Source organism: Zonotrichia leucophrys, chromosome 14, assembly GCF_028769735.1.
Source record: "Zonotrichia leucophrys gambelii isolate GWCS_2022_RI chromosome 14, RI_Zleu_2.0, whole genome shotgun sequence".
NCBI classification, from domain to species: Eukaryota; Metazoa; Chordata; class Aves; order Passeriformes; family Passerellidae; genus Zonotrichia; species Zonotrichia leucophrys.
In genome coordinates, this window is record NC_088184.1 from 437075 (window position 1) to 447117 (window position 10043).

A 10043-nucleotide genomic window follows, 5' to 3' on the forward strand; every position below is an offset into this window, starting at 1 on the left:
ATGCCCAGCATGGAGTCGCTTTAAAAATGCCTTTTAGGATGATTAAATACAGTCACACAGTGTCATTGAGTGGAATGAAGGAAAACCTTCCCCAAACTGCTTGAGACATCTTATCAATGCCTCATCAGAAAATGATGTCAAAGCCTATCTCCAGTCACCTCCTTGACTAGTATCAGTCTTGAAGAATAGTTAAACATAATCCTTACAAATTTCTTGCTTCGTCTGACAACAGTTATGTTTTCACATTGCTTTTCATGCCCCCCTCCCCTTGATCATTAACTGTTCACAGCCCAGCTCATTCAGAGGGGAAATTAGAGCACCTTTCCTGGGGAAAAAGCAGAGTTGAAGTAGACAATCAGATCTTTTACAAGTGGTGTGAGAATATTCAGTGCAGTTTGAATTTTAAGGAGTTCAACTGTTTATAAAAAGTTTCAGTTGTCAAAGTACTTTTATGGGAACCAGATTTGTCCAGGAAAACTGTACTCCCACAAATCATGAGTCAGTGAGTTACACAAGACATTCACAGAGTAAGCATCCCCAGAATCTTCTTTTGAGGTGCCCAAAACCACAAAATATTTCTTCCTTCTCTGGTGGCCTGGAAGAAATTGAGAGCACTGAGAGGAAGTTCAGAGGGCAGCTACAAGGGCAGCTACACACAGTGGCACACGTGTGACCTGTGCTTGCAGCTGGTGCCATGGAAATAAAGCCCTTGTGGTTTTCCTAGGAGTGTATTTGCTGTGGGTGACCACCATGTTGCACACAGAGAAGAGAAAGACTTCCAGGAGATGACACAACCAGGAGTGATGGTAGGGTGGCTGCAGTGCTGAGAGCAGAACTGCATCTTCCTAAGAGGCCAAGAAAATAAGCCCCCTAACCTGGGGCTCTGGTCCACCACTGCCACACCTCCTCCTCTGGTTTGCCCTGAAACTTCCTGCTGCCTCTTTTTGCTGCTCCTTACACTAGTGCCAGGTGGAAGAGTAAGAAATCCAGCCCTGTTCATTTTCATTGGGCTGCTCACATCTCTAAAACCTCTGCCAGGGCCCTCCTCAGCTTTTCGTTTTCTGGGTGTTCAAAGTTATTTCTTCTGTGGAAGTGTTTCCACAGCACTGCCCATCCTGGCTGACTTGTCTGAATGCCTCCAATCCCAACACATCCTTTTTGAGATTGGTATGTTGAACCACACAAGGCACAGTTAAACATCCAAGCAAACAATGAATTTATAGAGGCATAAAAGCTGTCCTCCATTCTTTCCTCTTCTCCTAATAATTTCTGATCTTCCCTTTGCTTTATATAATTACTTTTTCTAACACTTGTTTTGCTTTTTGATTTGCCACTGAGTTCTGGGGCACATTTTCACTGCTCTCTCAGAATGCCAAGCAACAACGAACACAACAGCATCCCCCAGCCCCAAGCCTGGCTGATCTCTCCCCCAGCCCTGAGGTCAACATCCACACATCAGTCCTTACCTGGGGCTTTGCTTTGTGCTGGGCTGATCAGGAGGAGTCAATCTAGGGAGCTCTGGCCATAGACATCCCCAGTGAAACAATATCTTTGGTCCATCAGTCAGCCCCAAGACAACGTCCCTCAGCACGGTGGAGTGGGGCCCTAGAGTTCTCTGAACTCACACATGCCAGAAGAAGCAGAGGGAAGGACCTCCCTGATCAGGACAGCAGATGAGTTCAGCTCAGCAGCCAGGATGCAGTGGCTGTCCCTGCCTGGTGTTGGAAGATCCACTGAGAATCTTTCCCATGGCACCTCTCCATTGACTCTGCCCTCTCGGTGGGATCCTCCAGGAAAGCCAGGGGTCAGCACCCAGGCAGGAGTGTCTGCTCTGTTTGTCTTCTTAGTCTTATGGACCAGGGCATCTACCAGTCCATAGCTCACGATGCTCATGCCCTCTCTGTAGTTTGTTTTCCATAGTAGAGAGCAATGGTACCAGGGCTGTTCTGGATGGGGTTGTGAGGGATAACGAGGGCAAGGCTCAGGGAGGAGGAGCAATGAGAAGGAACCCCTGGATGTCGGTGACTTTGCCCTGGAGGTTCAGCACGCTCGGCTCCCGTTGCCATTGCACAGGAGCAGGCAGTGCCCATCCAGATGGGCTGTTTGCCCACTGGTGTGATAGAGCTCCACAAATTCAACAGTGTCCACTCCTGGGATGTTTGCACTGACTCCATTGATCAGGAGGGTGTGCTCAGTTTCCTGGCCCCTGGTGGCTTTTATGAGATTTTGAGCAGCACCTTTGGAAAAGCAGAGCTACAGAAGTACCATGAATCCAATGTGCCTGGTAACTCCCATGATGAAGGACGGGATTTTTGTTACAGTTCAAGTCTAGAGAGAGAGCCTGTTCCTCTCACAGCCACTAACAGAGCACAGCAGGAAGATACCACAGGCTGTGCAGGACAAGTACATGAATACCTGGGTGTTCCCTGGCAGAGGCACTGGCAGAGCCAGGCACTCTTCTTCATGGAGTTTAGGTTTGCCAAACAAAACATCAATCCCACACAGACCTGAAGGGTGTGGCTTAAACAAGAGAATTCCCAGCTCAGGTCCTTTAAACAGTGGGAGGAGGGTATGGGAAGAAAGAAGAATTGTGTAAGGAAACATAGAAACACCAGTGACATTTAGCAACCTTAAAGCCCCATAATTTCCCCTCCATATTTCCTCAGAGGTTTATCAAGATGCAATGGGGCAAACCCAGAAGTCTGCAGTGTTCAGTGCCCTGAGACTTGTGTGAACAATGGAAATTTTAGACATTAGTGTTAATAGTTGCTTCCCTGAGTCAAATTTATTCCATGGAAATTAACACGAAATGGCACAAAGATGATAGTAACCATCTTCTTTATCAAGATGAGGGTGGAGAAGGAGAATACAGAAGGTGGATTCCTGTCCTATGGCAGAGCAGGTCCACTGACTTCCCCACCAAACAACCCAGCTACAGATACTGCAGATGCCAAGGCTGCAGAATATGCAGTGGGGATGAACCTGGAATTTAAGTTATTTGGGAAAATAGTGAGATTTGTCTTCTCATTTCCAGAGCTCTTCCTCCAAACATTTGTATCATCACCTGCTGAGTTTTGGTGACCTCCCTGCAGCCCTTGGCCAGTAGAGATCAAACCTGGGGTGGGTTCCAGCCCATACAACAGCACCAGCACAGTGAGAACCTTCCTGCAATGCAGGGCCCCTTCCATGTGAGTGGGACAGATCAGGAATGCACCCAATCCTCCTGCTGCTCAAAATCAGGGCTGCAGACCACAGCAGCCCGAAGGTGTGGACACCTGTGATCGTTTCTAGGAGAGTGCCAGCTGCAGAGGGACATGGCATAGCATCCTTCAGCTGTGGCTGCAAACGCCCAGGCTGTGAGCGACCTGCGGCCCCTTGTCATGGCCAGCTGAGCTGAGGCCAGGGCTGCTGTTTCCTCACCAACGTGAGGACTCAGCAGAGAATGAAGCTGACAGAAATTCCACAGAAGAGCAGGCCCTGATGGAGAGATGCTCCTGAGCAACCGTGCCTTGGAATGCTCTGCCCGTCAGCCCTTTGGGTGGCTGCTCTCAGACCACAGTGCATGGGGAAGCCCCTCCACCACACACCTTCTGCTCCCCCAAGGAGCCAGCCCAGGGTTGTTCTCCCTTCCAGGCGCAGTTCTTGACCAAAATCACCATCAACATCCCCCTCTGGCAGGCTCTTGCTCCTGCCCAGTCTTCAAAGGAAAAGGAACTGGATCAGATTCTCTCCCCAAATCCACACCCACAAAGTGCCAAATCTCCACCACCCTTTGCTGTTTCAGTTAAAAGCAGGAAGAAAACAGGAGGAACACACAGGTTGTGCTCCTCTCTAGGGATGGGCGTGGGACAGAAGAAAACCCGTGAGGAATGGGAGAAACAGCAAGATAAAAAATGCACAAACTCCCCATAGCTGGGCAGGCTGGAAGGGCAGGGGCGCGACTGCCGAGAGGAGGGGGCAGCGGCCGAAGGGGATGAGAAGGAACAGGGACAGGGACGGGACGGGACGGGACGGGATGGGATGGGATGGGATGGGATGGGATGGGATGGGATGAGATGGGATGGGATGTGAAGCCCTAAAGCAGATAGCCTTCCAGAAGTAATGGGTTAAAACATGGAATGAGAGGCATGTAAAGAAGGGCCTAGCACTAGAACACACGGAGAAAGCACAGCACTAGGAAAACAGAGCAATAAATTAGATAAAAGGTAGAGCATCATGACAGGGGAAGAGATAGGTATAGGAGAAACTAATAAGCTAAGCAGGTTTAGAGCCAGCAATGTCAAAACGACCCTAAGGGGTTTGCCAAGCCACGGGATCTAAGCCAAATACACCGGGAATTGACCAAATTAGGAAAAGAGTTCAAAAGTTTAAAGAGGAAGACTCATCGGAAAGACCCCGTCTATGGTGAAGGCAACAGGAACGACCACCTGAAAATTCCCCAAAAGAGATGTCTCCACCTACGCTCCGCCCACGCTCCGCCTACACCACGCCCCATATGAATATGCATGATTATGTATCTGATCTGATGTAATCCCATACCCAAAATTGTATATAAGGCTTGCTTTTGCTATGTGAACTCAGAAATCCATTTTGTGATTTCTCCGACGCGTCGCTAATAAAAATACCTCCTGCTTAATTGACTTAAGCTGAGTCTGATTAGGCAGTCACTCTGCCTGTTTGGGGCAAAATTTGGCATCATTTTCTGGCGAGCCAGCCAGGAGATATGGCACCAGACAGGAGATCCAAGCCTTAAGGGTCCTCTCCCGAGCCGGGTCTGGGGTCGGGGTCTTCTGGGTGCCTCTGACGGCTTTTCGTTGGGAGAAGCTCCTTCCCTGGACCGGTGCTCTCGGATGGACGCTGGCTGCATCTCCTGCTCAATTAAGAGGTATTTTAATTGCCTATTGGCTTTAAGAGGTATTTGAATTGTTTGTTAGTTTTGGGATAAAGCGCTTTGTTTGGAAAACGAGGGTCAGACGTGACCGCTCGCAGGGTAAGCCGGAGGGACGCCTCGGTAAAAATCCCTGATTTTACGGGTTAAAGTCCCGTAAATACGGTACGGGTTAAAGTCCCGTAAATACGGGTTAAAGTCCCGTAAAAAGAGTACAAAAGGAAACGACTAGGTTATGGTAGAGAAGAGTTGATCTTGGTATCTTTGGTGTGTTTTGCTGTATAGGAGATTGCCTACTGTTCTTTGAGAATGGGAGAAAGATGTGTTAATTGGTGGTTTTATGTGTTTGTTTTATGTGTCCGTTGTAAAATCTTATAGGGGACGCTTTTATTACTTTCTATGTAAACAGATTAGAAATGTATGTGCATGAACTTGGGAACCTGGTATTTCACGGTCTATCGGCGACCAAGGCCATAAGGTAGGAACCTTTCACTGTACGAGTGTGTGTGGAGTAAGTGAGACGCAGCATCGCTGCGAAACGAGAGCGGAGTCCCGATCCACATTTCCTGGACGAAGCGAATGGAAATTGTGTGAATGAAGTGTTAAGGTATATTGGCATATAGTACTTGTGGAAAAGAGCACGAATACCTAAAAGTGATGAATTTGTACAAGTTGTGGGAGCAACAGGCCAACCAGAAAAAGCTTACTTTTTGAAACCCATTAAATACAAAATTGGGAAACAAATGGGAATACTTCAGTTCCTGTATTTACCAAATTCGCCAAAGCCCTTATTGGGAAGAGACCTATTGGAAAACCTGGGAGCCATAATAAAGTTCAACAAAGACAAATTGGAATTTCAAGTAAACGATGAACAACTGATTACAGCCCTAAGCCTAACAATCAGTTGTGTGGAACCCAAACCTGAGAACCACAATTTCGAGCGAATCCTGAGCAAGACTTATCCATTGGTATGGGCTACGGATATACCTGGAAAATCAAAACGAGCGACACCGATTGTTGTCGAACTTAAGGTCGGGGCAAGACCGGTGGTAAGAAAACAATACCCTCTGAAGATAGAAGACAGAAAGGGAATTGAGCCCATAATCAAAAGGTTTTTAGAACTGGGGTTATTAGTAGAATGTGAATCGGATTTTAATACACCAATCTTGCCAGTAAAGAAACCTAATGGAACGTATAAGCTCGTTCAGGATCTGAGGGCAGTAAACGAAATAACCAAGACATTACACCCGGTGGTTGCTAATCCATATACACTTTTAACTAGGCTAAAGGATAGCCTGGCCTGGTTCACCGTATTAGATTTGAAAGACGCATTCTTCTGCCTTCCCTTAGCCCCCGAGAGTCAAAGGATTTTTGCCTTTGAGTGGGAATCAGTAGATAGGGGGAGAAAGACCCAACTTACCTGGACACGGTTGCCCCAAGGCTGGTCTAACTCGCCCACGATCTTTGGGAATCAGTTAGCCAAAGAATTAGAACAATGGGAAGGGCCGCCGGGAGATGGCGCTCCCCTGCAGTACGTAGACGACCTCCTAATAGCGACAGTGACAGAAGAAGAATGCATTGAATGGACTATTTCCTTGTTGAATTTCCTGAGTTTAAGTGGATATCGAGTCTCTCAACAGAAAGCACAACTGGTGCAAAAGGAAGTGGTGTACCTGGGATACGAAATCTCCAGAGGACAGCGATCCCTGAGAGCAGCCAGAAAGAGGCCATCTGCCAGATGCCCAAACCAGAGACGGTGAGAGATCTGCGAGCCTTTCTGGGGATGACAGGTTGGTGTCGGCTATGGATCTACCAGTATGGGATACTCGCTAAACCATTGTATGATTTGCTAAAAGAAACCAAGAATGTCCTAGTTTGGACTCCCGAGGCGGAAGGGGCCTTTAAGAGGCTGAAGCGGGAGCTGATGAGAGCACCAGCCTTAGGTCTCCCAGATGTGTCAAAACCATTCTGGCTATTTTCCCATGAGCGGCAAGGGATGGCCCTAGGAGTACTAGCACAGCAGTTGGGACCACACAAGAGAGCTGTGGCCTACTTCTCCAAGCGATTGGATGAAGTAAGTAAAGGATGGCCAGGCTGTCTGAGGGCAGTGGCCGCAGTGATAATTAACATAGAAGAGGCCAGGAAGTTTACGCTGGGCCAAAAGGTGACTGTGTTAGTATCCCACACTGTGTCAGCTGTGCTGGAACAGAAAGGCAACCATTGGTTGTCGCCTTCCAGATTTTTAAAGTACCAGGCCATCCTGGCTGAATCAGATGATGTAACCATTCAGGTAACTAATATTGTGAACCCAGCTTCATTCTTAGAAGGAAGAGCTCCAGCAGAACCCATCGAACACGACTGCCTGGAAACAATTGAAGCCGTCTACTCCAGTCGCCCAGATCTCAAAGAAGAGCCGTTCGAAGACGCGGACAACTGGTTTTCAGATGGCAGCAGCTTCGTGAGGCAAGGAGTAAGAATGGCTGGCTATGCAGTCACCACTACAGAGAGGGTAATTGAGTCAAACCCCCTGCCTGCAGGGACTTCATCTCAAAAAGCAGAGCTGATAGCCCTGACCCGAGCCCTGGAATTAGCAGAGAACATGCAAATTAATATATGGACAGACTCTAAATATGCCTTTTCTGTCGTACATGCTCATGGAGCCATCTGGAAAGAAAGAGGACTGTTGACTACACAAGGAAAAACAGTCAAACATGCAGAAGAGGTTCTGCGACTGCTGGAGGCGGTCCAACTCCCAACACAGGTGGCCATAATGCATTGCAAGGAGCACTTGAAAGGCAATACTATTCCAGAAATAGGGAACAGGAAGGCAGATACAGAAGCTAAATTGGCGGCCATAAGAAATAGGGAAGCGGAAATAGCGGCCCTAATACCAGGGGAGCTGGATATCAATATCCAGCCAGATTACCAAGAATCAGATCATAGGTGGATTCAAAGGAATAAGGGCAAAATACTAGAAAATGGTTGGGGTCGATTAGAAACAGGACAGTTAGTGATACCAGGAAACGTGATGTGGCAGTTTGTGAAGGCAGAACATGAGAAGGCCCATTGGGGCCTAGATTCGCTTTACCAATATTTGCAGACCAGAATAGCAGGACCAAAATTATTTACTACTATAAAACACGTTACGTCCCAGTGTGAACGGTGTCTGAAGAACAACCCAAACACAGGAACCAAAGTACACCTAGGAGCTATAAACCGAGGTAAATTCCCAGGTGAGATATGGCAAATTGATTTTTCTGAACTCCCAAGAAAAGGGGGGTTTCGGTACCTGTTGGTATTAACTGACACATTTTCTGGGTGGCCTGAAGCATTCCCCTGTAGGACAAATAAGGAAAGAGAGGTAACTAGAGTACTGTTGAATGAAATTATTCCACGGTTTGGGGTACCGAAGAGCATTTCTTCAGATAGAGGTACACATTTCTGTGCAAAAGTAGTGAAAGCAATAAGCAAAGCATTACAAATCAATTGGCAATTGCACACGCCCTACCGTCCACAAGCCAGTGGGCAAGTGGAAAAGATGAATCATCTTATCAAACAGCAAATTGCTAAAATATGCCAAGAGACTAATTTGCAGTGGTATCAAGCTTTGCCTATTGCTCTGCTGAGACTGAGAGTCAAGCCAAGATCGGAGGAAAAGTTAAGTCCTTTTGAAATTCTATATGGTAGACCTTATGCTATGCAAGCTGTAAATGGGGATGTCATAGACCAGATTGGTAATCAATACATTTACGATTATGTAATTGCGGTGGGGAAACAGTTTGATAAGAATGCTGCTGTGATGATAGAGCACCAACCTAAGCAACCGGATTGCAAATTGCATCCGTTTAACCCCGGTGATTGAGTGTATGTTAAGAATCTTTTAGGAAAACCCCTACAAGAAAAGTGGGAGGGACCTTTCCAAGTGCTGCTGACTACCTTCACCGCGGTTCGGATCAAGGAACGACCTACGTGGATCCACTATTCACGGGTCAAGAGAGCTCCGGAAAACAAACAAGAGGAGATTAAACCTGCCCTAGATGTACAGACTTCTGAGTCAGCTGTCTCCGCAGGATCACGTGAGAATCCAACATAAACTAACATTGACTTTGCCAAAACCTTTATCTCTCATAGCAGAATTTAATGCCGAAGCTAGAGCTGCATTGCGTAGCACGCCAATACAGTGGACAGGGTGAGTTGAAACATACAGTCAACAAAGACCTGACCCACAGGACCCTATTCACGATCAGCCGTGTTTTGGGTGTGGGGAAAGAAATTGTGTGGGACTAATTGGATTTCTTTGTGGAGGTTGCGATAGAAAATTTTGGAACGTACAAAGTTGTTTACTGGACCTCCAATGTTATGAGTGTAGCTGCAAAGAAGCAAGGGAAAATGACGACTATTTGGCCTTAGAGAAATTCGCCAACAGACCCATTTTAGAGGCTAGGGAATTGTTTGAAGCTCCCGAACAAATTGTATTAGGGTGGTGTCATTGGAAAGTACACCGCTGGTTACAATATTGTTTGAAACTTAGTCGTTCTAAGGTTTTATCGACCCGTTGCTATTCTTCTGTCCCACGACATCCACTAACAAGTGACCAAATTGGACCCTTTAAAAAACAAAGAGATTTAGACACTGAACTAGAAAAGGCTATTTTACGAGTAGAACAAATTCACATCAAGCAACGAGAACGCCAAAAGAAATAAAATTGACAGCCAGACATTATGACCCCGACTCCACCCCAAACCTTTACAAACATTTGTTTGTGGTGGAGACTAAGGGGCATAATGAAGAGGACCCAAATGATTTGGGCAATGGTACGAGCCTATCAGCGTCCTGTGGGACCAGAACTTGACGAAAGAATTCGTAAGTTACAAGAAAAAGGGGGGAAATGAAGCCCTAAAGCAGATAGCCTTCCAGAAGTAATGGGTTAAAACATGGAATGAGAGGCATGTAAAGAAGGGCCTAGCACTAGAACACACGGAGAAAGCACAGCACTAGGAAAACAGAGCAATAAATTAGATAAAAGGTAGAGCATCATGACAGGGGAAGAGATAGGTATAGGAGAAACTAATAAGCTAAGCAGGTTTAGAGCCAGCAATGTCAAAACGACCCTAAGGGGTTTGCCAAGCCACGGGATCTAAGCCAAATACACCGG